This window comes from Lissotriton helveticus, chromosome 9 (assembly GCF_964261635.1).
Source record: "Lissotriton helveticus chromosome 9, aLisHel1.1, whole genome shotgun sequence".
NCBI classification, from domain to species: Eukaryota; Metazoa; Chordata; class Amphibia; order Caudata; family Salamandridae; genus Lissotriton; species Lissotriton helveticus.
Genome location: NC_136070.1, coordinates 221365181 through 221384596, shown reverse-complemented (window position 1 = coordinate 221384596; position 19416 = coordinate 221365181).

Below are 19416 nucleotides of genomic sequence, written 5' to 3'. Positions count from 1 at the left end.
CCTAAGTGTGTCTCAGAAATCATCAAACTTACTGACCAATGATCGTCAGTAATTAAAGTTAATGAGTGCACTAGGAATATAAAAAATGATGAAGAATAATAAAGGATTAATTAGGGTGTACTCTGCTACCTCAAATTACATGTCTACATTGATTAGAGAAGCTGTACAAACAATACCGTCATTTAAGGAGCAGCATCTGTAAAGGCACTGTTCACAGATGGTATAAAAATCGAAGAGAGGCTATATGTGTCTCGGACATTGTCAGATTAAGAGACCGATGATCGTGAATAATTCCAATTAGTGGGTACCTCAGAAATATGAATAAAAATAAAGAATACATTCGATTAGAATCAATAACCAGAAACTGTGGGCCTGCAACAGTTATGTATGCCGTACAATCAAAGACGGTGTATTGGGAGCAGCATCTAAAGCAGGTTTCTCCAACAATCAGCTTGTGAGCTACTGGTAGCAATCTAGCTACCTATAAGTATCTCTACTGTGTTCAACCAAGCCTACTAAATTCAAAGTTTTCATTTGGTTGCACAAGTGTATGTATACAAAATTTTAAGAAGGAGTATTTGTGACTAAAATGTATGTGTTTTTATACCTTATAGGCAGTTGTTTGGAGAAACGTTGTTGAATTTAAGAACTATGTAAAGCTGATATTTGAGTGACAGCTCATACGGTATTGGGGAGATCTATTACTAATGGTATTTCTTTGGTGCCTGCCAGGGGCATTGCAGCCATGCATTACCCATGTAGAGGCATTCCACATTGAAAAAGTCATTTTTGTATTACTGCAAGCAGCCATTCCTGCCAGTTGTAATGATAACTGCTTGTATCTTGCATATAGTGTCAACTAATGTAATCCTATCCGATGTGGTCACTACTACAACACTGATAAAATTGGTAGACCCGGATGATTTGTATTGAACATAAGTAGCTCTTATTACAGAGAAGGTTGGAGAGCCCTGATCTTAAGGAACCGCTCACCGAGACTATGCATGTCCTAAAATATCATCAATTATGCTGGCCAAAGATCGTGAATGGTTAGAATTTGATGAATAAATAAGGAATAATAAAGAAAAGTTAAAGTATTTGAAACAAAAATAAAAAATAAAGCTAGAGAAAAATAATGAGAAATAAGGATACCCATTTAAATAACAATGCACACATATAAAAACAAGGTATTTAATATTTCCAAATGTTTGCTATTCAATCAATCAATCAATCAACCAATCTGGGGAACTGTAAGTGTACTCCTCACCCGTGAGGGTCTCAAGGAGCTGGGGGAGGGGGGGTTAAGCAGCTCTGTTCAGTCGAAGAGCCAGGTCATGATTACCTGAAGATGTTCAGAGAGGGGGCGTGTTTGATGTCGATCGGGAGTTCGTTACAGGTCTTGTCCGCGATGTAGGAGAAAGCTCTTCCCCATGTTCTGGCTCTACAGAACCACGGGATTATGGCAAGGGCGAGGTCAGTGGATCAGAGGTTTTGTTTGGGTGTGTGGAAGGAGATTCTCTTGTTAAGGTATTTGGGTCCGGTGTTGTGAAGGGGTAACGGCCACTACAACACGGCTGTTACCATGCATAAACATAACCACGCATGCATTACAATGAATAGCCTTCATCACGCATACCTTTACTACGAGATACGTAGTAAAGGCATGTGTGCTAAAGGTAACCCCCCAAAAGAAGTGTGGGATTAAAAAAGAGGGCTTGGGGGGGGCACCCCCCCAAATAAAATAAAAACAAACGCACCTGTTTCTGTCGTTTAAAGAAAAAGATGTGGAGGCAGTCAGCGTCGTTAGAAGAAATGGAAGGACACTTAATAAGTAAATATCAATTACATTCATGCAATAAGCATGAGGTGAGGTGACAATTAATCAATGAGTAAATAGGTAAGGCAACAATGTCAAATTATGGAATTGCATTCCTCTAGTGTATTTAGCCCCTTATTGATGCTATTGCATCGTAGGATCCATTAGCATTCAGCTTTATTCAGCAACAATGGGATGTCGCTGCTGCATGGAGGTTTCTGTATAAATTCAATGACCTGCAATTTTATTTCAGCCAGTGAATGGTTGAATTCAAGAAAGTGAGGCACCAGAGGAGCTTGTTAATTTCGACACCTGATGCAACTTTTGTGTTGTGAAAGGTGAGTCTTGATTTTCTAAGTGGTCTGGCTTATATAAATGAATTTACGGGACACCACAACTCATAAACTACATTTTGAGAATTGCGATCCCTGAGATTAAACACTATATCATCATGTAGAAATTGTTTGGTATTAAATGTAGAGTCACACAATAAGCAATTACCACAGCAATAATGCCCCACAACCCGGTTAAGGCCCCACATGGAGACTAAATCAGGGGAATTGGCCGTGGGCAGAGAGGCTCGTACCAAATCGTCTCCGTTGTTCTGACCTCTTTTGAAGGAAAACAAAGGTTGTTCTTTGCAATACCTATGGCTTGGATTAATGACCAGTGTTTTTGATGAATTCGGCGATTTGATTGTTTTGTGTGCTAAAAGTAGTCACACGGGGAATTTGCTCCATCGTTTTAACTGGTTGGGCAACAAGCAAAAATTCCAGATGATTGTACCAAGCCCTTTTAAGTAATATTTTGATTAACTTCCAGGGGTACCCACGTTGTTCAAGTTTTTTAGATAAAATGTCAGCCTTCCAAAAGTAATCCGCACGAAATCTGCAGTTTCTGTCTATACGCAGGAATTGTCCAATCCATCTTTGAGTCCTTTAAGATGGTGACTTGTATATTGTAATTGGGTGTTGCGAGAAGTCAGTTTGGTGTAAAGATTTGTTGCTAGTTTGCCCTCATGAGGGACAACGGTGACATCTAAACAATCCACCTGCTCGTTACTTGAATTAGATGGAAAGTTCAGATCCGGAGAGCAGGAATTGAGCCATTCAAGAAAAAGGTTACATATGATTCATTTCCAGTCCAAATAAAAAGATATTGTCAATGTATCATCTTCAATATTGTACATTGTAAAAGAAAGGATTAGCTGAGCAATCATATAGATATGTTGTGTCTGAATGGACCATCACTGGCAAGATGAGAGGACAGAGCTGCACACAACCCTACTTACATTTGAATAGGCTGTCCTGCCACCACACAAAGGGTGCATACCTTCTGTAGTTAGTCTGAAATGAGGGCAGGGAAGGAAGAATACCAGTGAACTTCAAAACCTCTAGAAGCTTCTTCCACTGCAAAGGAAGGCCCAGATATAACTATTGGTTCCCGGGCACCAACTCTCCAGTACAGCTTTAGACCTGTGGATACTCTGCCAGGAAGAGGGACTGCTGTGCTGCTGAAAGCAGTACCGTAAAACCAGGGTCACCTCTAGACAGCATCCTGGCGAAGATCACGACTTCCCTGGCTTGTCATATGTCCTCCTCCATTGCTTACCTTCTCAATCTTTCCCTGAAAGAGGGCCTTGTTCCTCTGGAATGGAAAGCAGCACAGGTCATGCCTATCCGTAGGGACACCAAGGCTCCGCTGACTGAGCTCTCCAATTTCTGTCCTATTTCTCTCCTCCCTTTCCTGAGCAAGTTATTGGAGAAGCATATAAACACACATCTCTCCAATTATGTCGAACGGATGGGTAGTCTTGTCTCCTCTCAATCAGGCTTCTGGCCTAAATACAGCACAGAATTTGCCTACTAGCAGTCACTGATAACATCAGGATGACTTTAGACAGAGGCCACTCAACGATTCTGGTGCTGTTGGACTTATCCGCTGCGTTCGACACGATTTCCCACCAGGTACTGCTAAGGAGACTGGACTTAGAGATCTGGCTCTTCAGTGGCTGGCGAGTTTTCTATCCTCTCGGTCCCGTCCTGAAAACCTGTGTTAAAAACCTAGGCGTCCACCTTGAACAGACCCTTACCACGAAGGAGCACGCCGCACAGACAGCCGGCTCTTGCTTTCATGTGCTGGGTCTGCTGCATCGCATCCTCCCTTTGCTCCCGGATTCGACCTTGAAGACATTGACCCAGGCACTTATTTTAAGTCGCCTGGATTATTGCAATGGTTTGCTGGTCTCTGCCAATGAGGCCACCCTTGACACACTTCAGGTTGTTCAGAATACGGCGGCTCACCTGATTCTTACTGCCCCCACTAGGACTGCCTGCTGGTCCTTGCTCTATCAACTCCACTGGCTCCCCATATGGGAGCGAGTGCAGTTCAAGGTCTGTTGCACAATCTTCAAGGCCCTGTCTAAATCCGGTCCTGCTTATCTTGCTGACAAATTCATTCCATATATACCTCGGAGGCCTCTCCACTCAGGATCTACATTTTTACTTGAGGTGCCTGGAATTAAAAGAGCCAGACAGGGTCGGAAAACAGTGCATGGATTACCTTCTTTTTAGGAAACAGCTCAGACCTTTCGTTTCTGTTTCTGATTCTCAGCAGATAGCTTTTTCACACGCTGCTGGTCCAAGCGCAGAGATATCCCTTCGGGGGTCGATTCTGGCACTCTACCAATAAATAAATAAATAAAGGACTGTGATTCAGCTGGACCATTGCTCTGAAAGACTGCTGTCCTCCATCTCCTGAACCCAGGACCTCAATGTGACGCCAAGGACTAGTTGTCTGGCCTCCTGACTAGAGCTATAGAGACAGAAGGCTCCAACAACCTTGATCCCAGCACCTCTAAAGTGGGCCTGAAGGTTCTCTGCCAGGCCATCTGTGGATCCAGCAGAACCTATGCATCTCCTTTGCTGTGTGGCACAATCCCGAGCAGAACCGATCGACAACGGTTCGTGCATTGCAACCTTGCAGCTCTTTGGAATTGACGATCGCCTCGGCTGTGTGAAGCATCCTCAACACTAAAATTCGAATCGTAAGCCCTCATCGACAAGATTATCAATGACTATGCAGGACCTCGCATCGCAGTTCCACAGTGTCTCCGAACCAACGCATCACCTCGGCTGCTAAACGCATCCTTGGCGGTCAGTCTGAATTTGAGACTTGGTCCCAGTCCGGCACAAATAGGTATCAACTGTTGGTCCTTTGTGCTTTTTGGCACTATTTTTTACAAAAATCTTCAAATTTGCATTTATCTGATTCTACTGATTGGAGTTTTGTCACTTTGGCCTTGTTTTATTTATTACAAATTACTGTGTCTAAATAAGTGCAGGATTTTCCTTGTGTTGTATTTTCACTTAATAAATGTTTGAATTGCTTCATGAATACTCTACACATTGACTCTAAGTTAAGCCTGACTGTTCTGAGCCAAGTTACCAGAGGGTTGAGCTTTGGGGTTTGCTTGTGCCTCACCCTGACAAGGATTGTGGCTGTTGATTGAGTAGGGTTTCACCCCCCTCAACCAGTAACCCAATTTCTCACAGTATTTATTAATAAACTAATTTATGCTTGTATTACTACAATGAAAAGGTAAAATTCAAGTTTAAGCCTACAGTACAGCAAATGTGACTTTAGAAAAACACTTTGTAATGTGTTATAGATTGCATGATGTTAGCATGAAAACAGCTCTTGAACAGTCAGAAATCTCTTTAGTGTTATTTTACTGCACACAATTAACTCCTCACATCCTAGATTTGGTTAAATGTATTTGTTAAAACAAATACATATGAATACATTCCATACATATGAAAACATTCCATAATATAAAGCATATATGTATATGCGCAGACAGTATAATATGCTATTTATTATCATTGTTGAGGGAGAGAAGGGACATTATGATTTATGGTTTTCGTGAATCATGGCCCTTCTCACACTCAGCAATTGTAATATAAAGCAAATGACATCCTGCTTATCTGTTTGTGTGTGCATATCAATATACACACATATACAATACAAGGAAAACGAATTTACATGGGAAATACTACTGCTAACGATATTTTTATGTGAGAATTTCACTCGTTTTCTGAACTTTAACTTGCTTCCATTTAATATTTGGAGAATGGGTTTCCTTGTAAAGGTATTAGTTGTTATTGTTTGCCGAACTTATTTATCCAAAGGCCTTTAACAGACATGACAATTTCTTAACACTTTGAAACTATAATTTCCGAAACTAGCCACTCGATGTCGCTGTTGTTCCAATATTGTAATTTTGTAAAAAAATACGCTGAAAAATCCAATCAAAAATGTGTGAATCCAGAACTCGGGGTGCCAGTTGCCTTTGCCAGCTTGTGGGCAGAAGATATTTTGTTTCTCAGTTACTGCACCTGCTTTTTAAAATGCTAGAATACTTTTAACTGTGTGATTCAGCACGTTGTGTTCTCCTTATTTCCTCTGGCTAAGTCATGTTGTCGTCTCATAGTGTGTAATAGTGTATAATCTTGGCAAAGCTTGAAGCTAAAAAACAGCATGTGAAATGTGAAATGTCACTGTCGATCTTCAAGGCAATTATATATTTTTTCTTTAATATGCACCTGCCTGTGCTGAACACTACTCTTGTCTGTCCAAAACCACATGTGTATCTTGTCTCAATCCAGGCTATGTATAATACTGTGCAGTGTGTCCTTTCGGTTTAAATCCTGGCAGGAGCCTTTAAAGGGGATAACTGAGACTACAAATCGAGTAATTTAGGACGAGATAAGAAAATGTATTTAATTAGCTTGATCTACCTAAACCCAGTATGTATCTATCTATCTATCTATCTATCTATCTATCTATCTATCTGACTGACTGTACTCCATTGCAGTATACGCTACTCCACTCTACCACAATCCAGTGTATGTATGTATTACACTGTAAAACACTACAGTCTATACCACTCCACTCCATGCACTCCATTGTACGTCACTACACTCTATGCTTCTACAAACCATGCTATTCCACTGTAGGGCACTGTGCTCTGTGCTACTCCACTATATGACACTCCACTGTATGCCATTAGACTGTATGCCAATTAACTCAACTTTATTCCACTCTGCACCACTCTACTGTGTGCTATTCCACTCTTTGCCACTCCACTTTACATCAATCCAGTGTACTGTTTTCCGTTATACACCACTCCACTTTATGCCACTCCACTCTAATCCAGTCCACTCTTCGCTAGTCGACTATATGCCACTTCACTGTCCATCACTCCACTTTATGTCAGTCAAGTCTACAACACTCCATTATATGTCGCTCCACTCTATGCTATTCCACTCTATGCCATTGGACTCTACGCCACTTTGTTCTATGCCACTCCAGTGTACCCCACTTCAGTGTACCAAATTCCACTCTACTCCACTGTACTCTACTCAATTTATGACACTATCCTTCACTGTACTGTACCACACTCCACTCAATGACACTCCACTCACCCAACAGTAAACTGTATGATTAGTTAAAAAGTATTATTAAAAATTTGAAAGCCATTCAAATTCCATGAAAAAAGCTAAGGTTTAAGATGTTAAAGTTAAGAATACTTTATTTCTTCTTTGTATAAGAAACCAACGTTATAGTTTATAATTTAAATTTATATTTTACACACCACTTTCAAATAACTATGCCATAGTTATAACTTAAATTTATAAGCTACCCATCACCTTCAAATTACTATAAGTCACGCACTCTACCATGCACTGTGTTCTGACAAATTATGTGATTTCAGATGTCATAAGTGTTGTTATGAATACTATGATTTCACATGCTAAAACTTATGTAATATGCAAGGGTGTGACCAGCGCATGGAGAAGGGGCAAGTTGTAGTTAATGTAGTGTAGCAAGTGAGATGACAAGACTGTTTATGGAGGTGAGCAACCTATAGTAATTTGAAGGTAGTGTGTACATTATAAATACATATATTTTTTAATTTTGTGAGAAATTTGTTGAGGATCCTCTTCACGTTAAAAAGAAAACCTGTTGTGGCCCATTATCTTGTAGAAGTGGCAAAATGTATATAGTAGGTGAGGGGGACTTGCCCAAGCCTCCTTCAAGCCCTTGGAACCCATCATCCGGGGCTGATTCATATATCATTAGCATGCTGCCCCCTCCACATGCCTCTTTGAGGCATGGGGACTCCCTCACCTGGGTCCGTCTTACAAATTAAGGGGAAAGTGACATGCTGCTCCCATCCCAAGCCTCTATGAGGCCCCAGGGACTCCGTATTTCAAAATAATGGGAAGGGGAAACGCAGTGAGGGTTTGGGGCCATGGCCTAACCTATGGCCAGGCCATGCACCCAACCCTGTGGTGCTGGGTGACCTCCGCCTTAAGCTGTGTGTAGCAGGTTTTGGTAGTAAGCCTGACCTTCAGCCAGACCCAGACAGAGTTTTGGCCAACCATTGTGGTTTTATTGTGGTAAAAATATGATTTTCTAAAAATCAATATTTTGTTTGGGGGGGATGGTGCCTTTTTATTGAATGATAAATGTCAGCAATCTGATCACTATTATCATAGCACTTGTGATTTACCATAGCATACTCATTTTTTATAAACATTTCTCATACCTCTGAGTGCCCCTGAGCACTACCCTGCAGCCCTGGACCTCTCATAGTGCCCCCCTCTTTTCTGTGTGTGTGTGTGTTTTTTTTGCAGCACCAAAATCATGAGAAAATGGACGCATTTTCTTTCATTCCCTTCATCAGCCAATCACACTTATCATTTTTTTTTAATATGGATGCCAGAAACCGCAATTTAAAAATGTCCATTTTAAGCAGGAAAGATATGAAAAAGTGTTAACCTTTTCAAGTCCATCAGTACCTTTCTCAAATACTAATATCTCAAAAGCAAATGAACTAATTTACACCAAAAAGCACACTTTCTGAGAAAAGCTTTACTGTCATGCCAAGTCTGTTCTATTTTGTTGTGCTGTAGCTGGTAGCAAAATTTCAAATGGGAGCTAAAATGCAAAACCCATCACTTTTGATTGCCAATTAACTGTTTTCACTTGCACCGAACTGCATGAAAATTAGCAAGCTGAACTTTAGTCTGCCAGATAATGTGCAGCATATTTTGCAATATTGCAACATAATTTAGTTAAAGTTTACACATAATTTATTCCTCCATGGCACATATTCCTAGTAGCCCTGACAATGGTAAAGCTCTGCAGACTGGTTATCGGGTGTAATTTTGATGATGAAATCGCATGACTATTATCAAATTCGCCCGTAATGACAGCTCCATCAACCCCGAAATACCTGGTCAGGCAGGCTCTGCGACCTAGGCCTGAGGTTACTGATTGACAGGTCTCAGATGGGGTGGCACGTAGCTGGCAGACAAATGCACGAATGAGAAACTCAGGTCAATCCCCAGATAAACGCAGCAACACCACAATGGTCCAGGGAGATTGGCCCCAAAAAAAGCTCAAATAACCAGAGGGTGTTCACATTCCCAAAACACAATAAGGTCAGAAGCCACATGAAGTTAGGAACACACAGCCTATACGCACACATCACATATAGTACATGCAGTGACCACGAGCCCCATATGCCGGACATCTGAATACGTTACCTACTGCCCCCACTATGTCCATGCAAGGTTGAGGCCAACATGCATTTGTCATCAGGGGCCTTATTTGTGACTCCACAGACACGTCCTGCATTCTTTTACTAAATAAGGATTGTCAGAAGTACTTTATGATACCCAAATAAATGTATAAAACCTTGTTCAGATTGATTGTAGTTTGAGACAGTCCTCATTTGCTTCTGTAACTGTGCTCCCAGTGGCAGCTCGTCCGCTAAGGCGACACCCCACTGCTTTGAAGCAGAGAAAGAAAGGAATCATAAAATGATAATAACTCGAGGTTATTATTATTGTATGTTTTCCTGCTGCTGCAGGTTTGCAGACGGGGCAGGGCTGCTCCAATGACAGAGGAGTAAAGGTCGGAGTGGTTTGCCCACTCCAGTGCACATGAATGTTTGGCTGACCCTCTTGTGTAAAATAGGTGAGCTGCAGTGATTAGTAAATGAGAATATAGCATTGTAACAATCATTACAAGAAGGTGAAAAAAGATGCATAATTCAACTATTATATTTATTGTGTTGATTACATGAATACATATAATTGTACTCCTACCTAGCACTACCTATCCTAGAGAGCATAGGGTGTACGTGGTTCACCCAGATACCTTAGAGTGGTCTAAGTCTCCATTTAGCTATGTGTGTGTTTCATCCAGAAGCAAGTCTGGTGTAGAACAGGTCGCCGTAACTCACAGGATAGTGAAGGCTCATGGTAGTTTATATAATGAAAACTGGACGCATTCGCACTGTGCCTGAGTACAGATCTGTCTGTCATGGTTGATTCTACAAATTCCGAGCTGTCTCCGAACAAACACTAATATGAAAGGGCAGTTTGCACAGAGTGCTTGGTCCTTGGACAAAGTGTACGAGGGTATGATAATGTGCCTAAGAAGAACTTTATTTGTAAGCAAAACACTTTCTGAGTACACTATCGCTTGCAAGCTCACAAGCAAAATGTGCTAAAAGTCATTGGCTAAAAAAACAACAACTTTAAACTTGAACAAGTAAAAATGGGAGCATTTGTGTACAGAGCCTATTCACCGCACAACAATATATATATGTATATATTCACTGAAAAAACAACAAAGGATAAAGTGGAGTTATACGTAAGCAAATAAATAAGACTTTAACTTACAATAAAAAAAGCCTTACAAATTCTCTGAAAAAACACACTTGTTTTAAAACCAAAAATACCACTGAATTTCATCATTTGTACCTAACAGAGCTAAGTATAGCTTGCACGGGCACAGGTTGCAAATATCATCAGTGATGAAATATGTGAAGTTACACTCTAAATGGTGAATGTCAGTGGTAGTGTTTTTTTCAGTGACTTTCTATTTTTTAACGTAAGTTAATATTTTACTAGCTCAAGTATAACTCCATTTTAACCTTTTGTTTTTTTCAGTGAATGTAATATTTTTCTAAAGTATAGTTCCATCTTATTACAATACCTCTGTGGCCAACCCCACCCCCTCCCCACTAGCGGCCTTCCACCAGTCACAGAAGCTCACCTCATTCTTACAAATTTTTTTTCTTTTCAATTGGACTCACAAGCCACTGCAAGGGGGGTGTCCAGCCCTGGCTTCCAGAGGAGTCCCACAGGACTGAGACAACACAAATAGTTTTTTTTTTTTTACCCCTGGGGGTTTTAATGTAAGGTAAAAATGTTAAACTAATATTTCTATCTTACTTCTGTGTAACTCCCCTTTAACCTTTTATTTTGAGTGAGTTTCTATGCTTTTTAACATACAGTAATATCTTATTACGATATGTCTGCAGCCAACCACAGACTGTGCACCAGCCACAGACCCCCACTCCACATTTGTTTTTCCTTTTTTTTTGTTCCCACCGGAGTCCAATGCTACCGCACAAGGGGCCAAACTGACTTCTGTGGGAGTACTGTAAAACCAAGATGACTCCAAAAAATCACTCCTACAACGGCTAGAGAGTCAGGTTATCACTACCATGCTATCAGTTTTTAAATGTGTTTTTTTGGACTCTGGGTCCGAGTCCCCAAGTCATGTACTGGCAGCAGAAACATTTCATCCTCATTTTGAAGTCAGTCAACAGAAATTCCCAGTCCCATAGGGCTGAGCAATCAGAATGCTCGTTTTTGATATATTTTTCTGAAGAAATCCTGCTATATTTTAAATCTTAATTAATCTAATACAGATTTACACCAAACCACAAGAAGCACACTTTCTCGGTAAATATCTAGCTTTCTGCCAAGTTTGGTGTCATTCGGTTCAGCTCTTGTTGTCTAATTTTCTCTATGGAAATTGCATCAGGAAAAATATGTTTTGGGACCCCAAAAATCTCCAGGAAGGTGCTGAAGTGGGTGAAATTTTTGGGGAAAGTTGTGTGAAGACTTGAAAGGTTTGGGAAGATTCGTCAAACGGTGCTAAATTTATTATCAAAGAAAAAAAACATTCTTTCTGTTGAAATTCAGACTTATGTATAACTACGCAATGGTGACTCACTGTGCAGTTTATCTCATTCATACACAAATTATAAAGGCACTTCCTTCCATGAGACTGTGCTTCCATATGTAACAAACTATACCTACCACACCGTCACAAACCTCTGGAGTGCCAGGTCATAGGGCTCCATGCAGTTTTCTGAAAGATTACTTGCTCCCTTTTCTAAGTCCCCTATTCTCAAATGGGTGTTCCATAAACACACTTTAAGCAAGCTATATCTTCTTTTCACTGGGGAATTTGGGAAATGTGTTTGAAACTGTCATGATGCAGTCTCTTTCCCATCTGTGGTGCAGGCGTTTGTTGAACTGTGCTAGTTGTGTGGTACTAGGGCACGATAGTAGCAGTTCCAAATACAACAACGTACAAAACAAATCTTTCTGGTACAATTGTATATCAGCACATACGTTTAAGGAGTGGTGCCCCTTTTCTAGTAGTTCCCTTGCCATGTATTTGGGATACGAAAATTGTGGGGCTATTAACTAATGTTGAGGAAAGGGAAGGGACTGAAAGTCAGGGGTGGGTGGATGCACCGGTGAATAATCACTGTGGATGAATTCGTTGCAGGTTTCACCACAGCCTTCTGGTGAAAGTGAGACCTGGGTTGGGGAACGAAGGGGCATATGATAAAGAAGGGCGTTAAAATTATCGCCGCTTTAGAGACAGGAAACTGACGCTAAAGCGGCGATAATGGCCGTGATAATATGCAGTTGAGAATTCCCATAGAAGCCCATGTTCACACCAGAACATGGGCTTCGATGGGAATTCTCCAGGGTATATTATCAAGCCCATCATCGCCGCTTTAGCGGCAGTTTCCTGCCGCTAAAGCAGCGATAATTTTAATGCCGTTTCTTGATAACATGCCCCGTAGTTCTGCTTTGAAAAAGTAACACAGGGACCTAAAGAAAGGAGATGTACCACATTCAAATTTAGATGCTGGACAGATATGGGTTGTTGGGTGTATCAGAAGAATCGTGTGAACTTTCCAAGTGATGGACACTTATGGCTGGGCTGAGTTGCACCGTGTGAGCAAGAGACTGAAGTTAGTCCGCCCTTCTCATGAATGGCTGTTTAGCACCAAATGACACATTTTGTAGGCTATTTTTCAAATAAAATAGCTAATGGTTCAAAGGTTTTATAAGTCGTTTTGAAGAGGCACTCATAAAATATGTTATCATGTTCATGTTGTGCCAAGCAGGCTTGAACCTTATCGGGTATACTTTAGGGTTTGTTCACCAAGAAAACATTACAGATATTGGGTGAGATTCTCTATTTGTCATCACAGCTTCACTAGCTTTGGACTAACCCTTTAGTTCTGCAATCAGGGTATTATATGTGAAATGGCCTCCTGTCATTTTTTCAATTTGTTTATTGCGTCTTTCTCTAGTTCTGACCTGTGTTTTTGATACAGTACAACTGAGACTGTTTTGAAGGGAAAAGAAAGAAATATAAATTTGCACAGATGTCATAGTGTCAGGCTGGAGAGAACAGATCAAGTGCTTGGAAGAGACAGCTCTTTAGGCACGGACAGCAGAGCTAGCACCCAGGTTACAGAGGCTGCGTCGGCTTAGACAGCACAGATATTCCTTCAGTTACACCAATCTCCCCATGCAACAGACAGCCGCGGTGATAATATCGCGATAAGCTGGCAAGGGCTCCATGTAACCAAGGAATGATATTAGCAAAAGGCATTCCTGACACATCATAATTCACTCTTATATCCATTTTCAAAACTTTGTTCAATGCATGTATTTCTCCTCAGAAATCAGTGTATCGTTTTCTAGAAGTACACACATTTTAGGTACATAACACTATTCCACTTTAGTAACTAAACAGATTTTTCCTGCATCATTAGCTTGCAATGTTCTGGAAATCCACTTTGTTTTCTGAAATACCAGTGTATGATTAGTTTGATCCTTTTCGCGGTGTACTCATATTTTTACCAGTGCCCCAAACAAGCAGTTTCTGCCTCACATGCCTGTCCATCATTCTGATCGCCCTGACATGCCAGGGATGCCCTGATTATGGTAGGGATGCCGACTGGCTGTGAGGGTTTTACACTAGATGGCCCCAGAAGTCACCTGAAGCCAGAGAAGCACACTTTATGTCATGGATACATACCTCATGCCACAGGTGGCCTCTTATTGGCGTGTTTGCGCCCTGCATAAAAAGGATGAGCATCTCAAGCTAACGGTGCCCAATAATTGTCAAGAAGGAACAGAGTAGTGATAGAACAGAGTAGGATCCGAATGTAGCTCCTGGTTGACAGCAGCTGCATTGATCCAAACTCTATCATGTACTCTAAGAGAAAAGTGTCAAAGTTGTAACAATTTTATGCATAAAGATAGATGCAGAAACAATCACCACGGCAAGAAACATTTAATTATGATGGTGTAAACGCAACTTGTCCGCAGAAGATAGTTCACTATACTATTTTAGCAAATCCTGGTTCATTTGGATGAATGTAGGTGCTTATAAAAGATACTGGTTTTGCAAGGACCAGCTATGGTATTTTTTTGTGGATATCAGAAGGATGACATTTTTCGTCAGCTTTGGCAGTGATCCTTCTGGTAACGACACCCGGAAACGTCTTCAATAGCTCACTTAAGTTTAGTGCTAGTACAGCTCTCCAATACATGATGCTCATCTTCAATAGCCGGTGGCAACTGCCACAGAAGCCGGGCTGCGAGGACATCACCATGACAACAGAACACTCGACTCCGAAGAGTCTAACAATTGATCATGCATTACTCACCTAAATAAGATCACAACATATCTCCCTTCTCTCAACCACAAGAAGAAGAAGATTAAAGTTGAGAAGACTTTAGGATAAACAAAAGAAAGGACAGGAGGAAAATATCATCAAACACTAAACTTTCTTCAGCAATAGAAAAGGAAAAAAACACATACAGAAATAATAATAAAATGCAATAACATGTCTGAATTACGAATAGCATTGCAAAAACTGAATAATGAGACTGTGTCTGTATGCTAATAATAAAGATACAAGATATCAGTAAATTACCATAAATAAGATAGCGCAAGAAAAACGTACACAAAAGTCATAGTAGAAATAAGACCACTATTGTTTTTTTTTAAAAACATACGGTATTACCTTTTACATGTCATTCAGCTATTCCACTGATTGTGATACAAGTAAATGCAAAGCATGGTCATGTTCAATGCATGTAGTAAACACAGAGTGCCCACGGGTTTAACTCAAATCAACTTTCATAAGACATGAACCAACAAAATAAAATAAACAGGATCAGAAAGTGAGAAAAGTGCCCCTGAAGTACACCTAATGAGTAAGGATACCCATCAGTCACCTTCCGATACCGCCCTAGTCATCATCTGGGCTTCCTTGCACCCCTCTTGTCGTGAGTCATAAAATATGTAAATTAGGACTAGATGTATATGTCCAACATCCAATTATGAAACACGGGGTACATGTATTGTGACGGTATCAAATGATAGGTGAGGGATGAAAAAATTGCAGTGCGTAAGAGTGTGTGTGACAATCAGTGAATTAAAATTGTGTAACTGAGAGAAACACAAGTTTATTATTATCGCTCAGTTTATCCAAGACTAAAAACAGGGCAAAGAATTGTAGTTTCAACAGATATCTACCAATAAAGTTCGTATGGTCAACATGTTTCAGCAGAAAGATAGGACACCATTGTCCTCTGCCTTCTTCAATACCTTAATATATAATTGCTACTGCAATAAGTGAAAATAAACAGAAATTGATAAAATCAATAAACCATATCACCTGAGATCCTAGGTAACTGGTCACTCCTCATGTTCAATGCATCACAATACATATTATACATACTCCTACATTTATGAGTCCGAGTTCCATTTGTCATATTCTTTGTCTGGTAAGGCTAGACTATTGATAATGCGATTAGACCCCAAACTGTCACCATATGGTCCCACAACTCTCAGTCGTTCGTCCCTATGAGAGTCACTAAATAAGGGTGATCCTGCATTAACATGTAACCACTACATGCATCTTAATCCTCTCTCCTCATAGGTGATTTGTCATCCGAACAATATTTTGCTACCCTTTGAAGATTCCATCTCTCCCCATTGAACAACACCACATGCCACTGATGTACCTCCTTGACTTGGAAGGGATCACAGAATTTGCTCAAACCACTCCGGATAAGGCATGACCCAATCACCTTTGTGGATGTTCGAATGACTTTTATTCTCACCTGTAATACATGAGCGATCACTCTCATTCTTAGCTCTCTACCCTTTCCCACCAACCAACTCCCTTATCCAACAAGGTACTAGTTTGGTTACAACTTTTCTCTCCCTCATGGCATAAAAGGGCACTACACCATTGGTGACTGTTAGAAATGGGGATCTCTAGTTGGCACAGGTAGGTACCTTTGTCCAAGTATGGACCCTTGCTTCTAGTCAGGGTAAGGGGGATACACCCTCCAGATAACCCCTGCTCTCCCCCTTGGTAGCTTGGTGCTAGCAGACAGGCTTATCCCAAAGGCAATATGTTATGTATTTGTACTCAAAACACACAGTAATACAGTGATAACACCACAAATGGACACCACACCAGTTTAGAAAAAGAAAGTATGTCTAAACTCAGCAAGACCAAAACAACACAAAGCCAACATGAATGTTGTAAAATAGTACTTCAAACCAGTTACTTCCAAAATAAAGTTTGTAGAAAACATATAGCTCCACCTGGGGTTATTGCAACGTAGTGACAGCAATAAATCCAAAGTACTGCGCCAACTGTGAGGTGCGCTTCATCGGGCACAGAGTAACGCGGACCCCCAGACAAACACTACTTTTTGATAACGAAGTCTATTGCAATGTATGGATGGTGTAGTGGAGGTGAGGTGTCGGTGCCGAGGTTGAGGCCGGCTACCTAGCTGCCATGGGAGAGGTGAGGCGTCGAGTCCGCGAGGAGACAATGTGTCGACTTCAGGACAGGGGAAGTTAGTTGCATCGGCGGTGAGGCGTCGTTTCTGGTTAGGCGATGCGAAGTCAGCGAGGTTGTGGAATCACCCTCGGCGGTTATCTGCGCCACAATAAAAGGATGGAGTCAGTGTGAATGCTGGTTTCAGGAAATGCCGATAACTGCAGGCGTCGGAGCTGCGGTGCAGGCCAGGCGTTGTTTCGTGCACTTCACAAGAGGTGCCCTTGGCCTCAGGGCAGGTCGCAGCGTCACAGTGGCATCGCAGACGGCTTCAGAGATAGGCTTTCTTGCTTCTTTCAAATTCCTTCCAGCTCCCAACAGCAGGAACAACCTCCTGAGGCCCAAAACTGGATTAGGCACCTCCTGGCAGGTCAGAACTCTCAACAATAGAGTTCATGGGAGCTGGGGTTGAAGTTTTTGTGTCACTGAGACATCAAAACAGGAGGCCAGCACACACAGGCACTTGGAGATTCTTCTTCAAGCAGGTTCAAAGCGAAGCTTCCATCTTCTGTCTTTGTCCTTTCCTTGGCAGAAACAGCAAGTGCAGTCAAACTCCACACGGCACACAGCAAAATAGACAGTACGTCTCCTCACAGCTCTCCAGCTCTTCTCCTTGGCAAAGGTTCCTCTTGAGTACAGAAGTGATCTAAAGTTCTGTTGTTTAAGGTCCACTACTTATACCCCATTTTGTCTTTGTTCTTCATTAGGCAAGGGTCTCTGAACCCATTCCAAACCAGTTCTGTCCTCACTGGTGCAGTATGACCACAGGGGGTGGAGACAGCATTGCGCAAGGGAGACAGGCCCTATTCAGGTGCAAAGAAAACTTCTCCCACTACTCTAAATGCAGCCAAGGTTGATTCAGCTCAGCTCTGAGTCATCCCGGAAGGGCTGGGCACACCTCAACACCCCCAGTGGCTGTCTACAGTGACTGCACATCCCCAGCCCCTGTCACCCCAAATCCATACAGTCAATCCACAAACAGGCAGAGGCAATTCACACTCCCGAGCACACGCCGAGTATAAGTGAAGTTTCCCAATTTAAAGCAGTGTCAAAGTTTTAGCACAATAAAGAGAACACGATTCTTTTCTCTCTCTTCTTGGTCATTTTTAATAGCATAGATCTTCAAACAGCTTCCAACAGCCATCATGTGTTTCGTCTCAAACAGGGAGGTTATCCCGCGACTTTCTCAAGGCTCTGTCTCCCTAGTGAAAACCATCGATTTCTGGTGATACTTCCAACACACAAAGGGTTTCTGTTCAGGCAGCATCAAAGTTAAATTTCCTAACAGTATCCCGAGTTGTTCGGTATCCCCGTCTTCCAAAGGCTTGATTATAGTTCCTCCTGATATCAGACGCCGCCACTCGTGTGAAGCATGGTGTTGCCATACTCTGCTTCACACACATCCTAGAAAGGTTGTCCTCGATCATCCATTGCTAAAGGAAGGTACTTAAATATATATAGTCCCTCTTTTCTCAGGCTAGCAAACAGAATTGCTCTTTTCCGACTTGAACTAAAATTTTGTTCATCCAATGCCTCCAAATAATTGTCAAAGATATCCACCCACTCATCCCATTCAATGGATAAAGTGTCTGGTTGCGCTACAAAATGTGGTGGAGCTGAAACCACAGTGACACCCAAAGCTATGACATCCATGGTATTATGTAATCTTCACAGAGACACTGGAAATAAAATTCAAACTCTTGACAAAAGTTCAACAATGGACTTATAACATGCTTACCCAGTGTCCTACAACACTGCTTTGGATGGTTCTTCAATTCAACAAAATAAAACACAGCACCACACAATTCTGTGCACTTCCCCTTTAAACTTTCCCCTTCAGACTCGTGTGTACTTTTTTTTACTACACAAGGCGGTGAGGCCCCTTGAAGAGCCAATGCTCCTCCTTCAGTGGGTGTGTCACAGAAAAGCTGCCTTTGTTACCACACACACTGGTGAGGCTCCTAGAATAGCAGATGCCCCTCCCACAATGGGTGTGCCAGAGGAAGGATGTCTCCAACTCGGCTCTTCTCACATCAGTTGTGTCGTTGTCTTCACACAGCACCAAGGTAAGCACCAAACATCTTTGGTTGCTGTAGCGCACCAACTAGCTTCCACTTCTCCTGCACTTACTGGGCCTTTAAATCCAAACGCAGTGCGTAGGATCATGTAGCTCACACCCATTAGCAGTTGGGTCCTGACAGAACGCTCTTCACCTACCAGTGCACTCAGCAATTTTGCACAACATGCGGCCTGAGAAGTACGACATCTTGGGGTGGGGTGTCCCACGAGCCTGGCCGGAGTTAGCGGTCCAGTGTTTGGGTGGGAAAGCACATAAAAAGCAATGTGCTTCCGGGAGCGCAGCGGGCGTGCCGGTGGCGCGCCGAAAGTGCGCCTAAGGTAAGCCCGTCTGCGCCCGTACGCGGCGAGACGGGGCTGGGGGTGCGTCCTTATGCCCAATTCATCACATATTCTTCTGAGGATTTATTGGCAATTCAGGGGCGCTGGCCGTTGGCTGACTCTACCATCAACTACATTGCCTCCCTCGGTC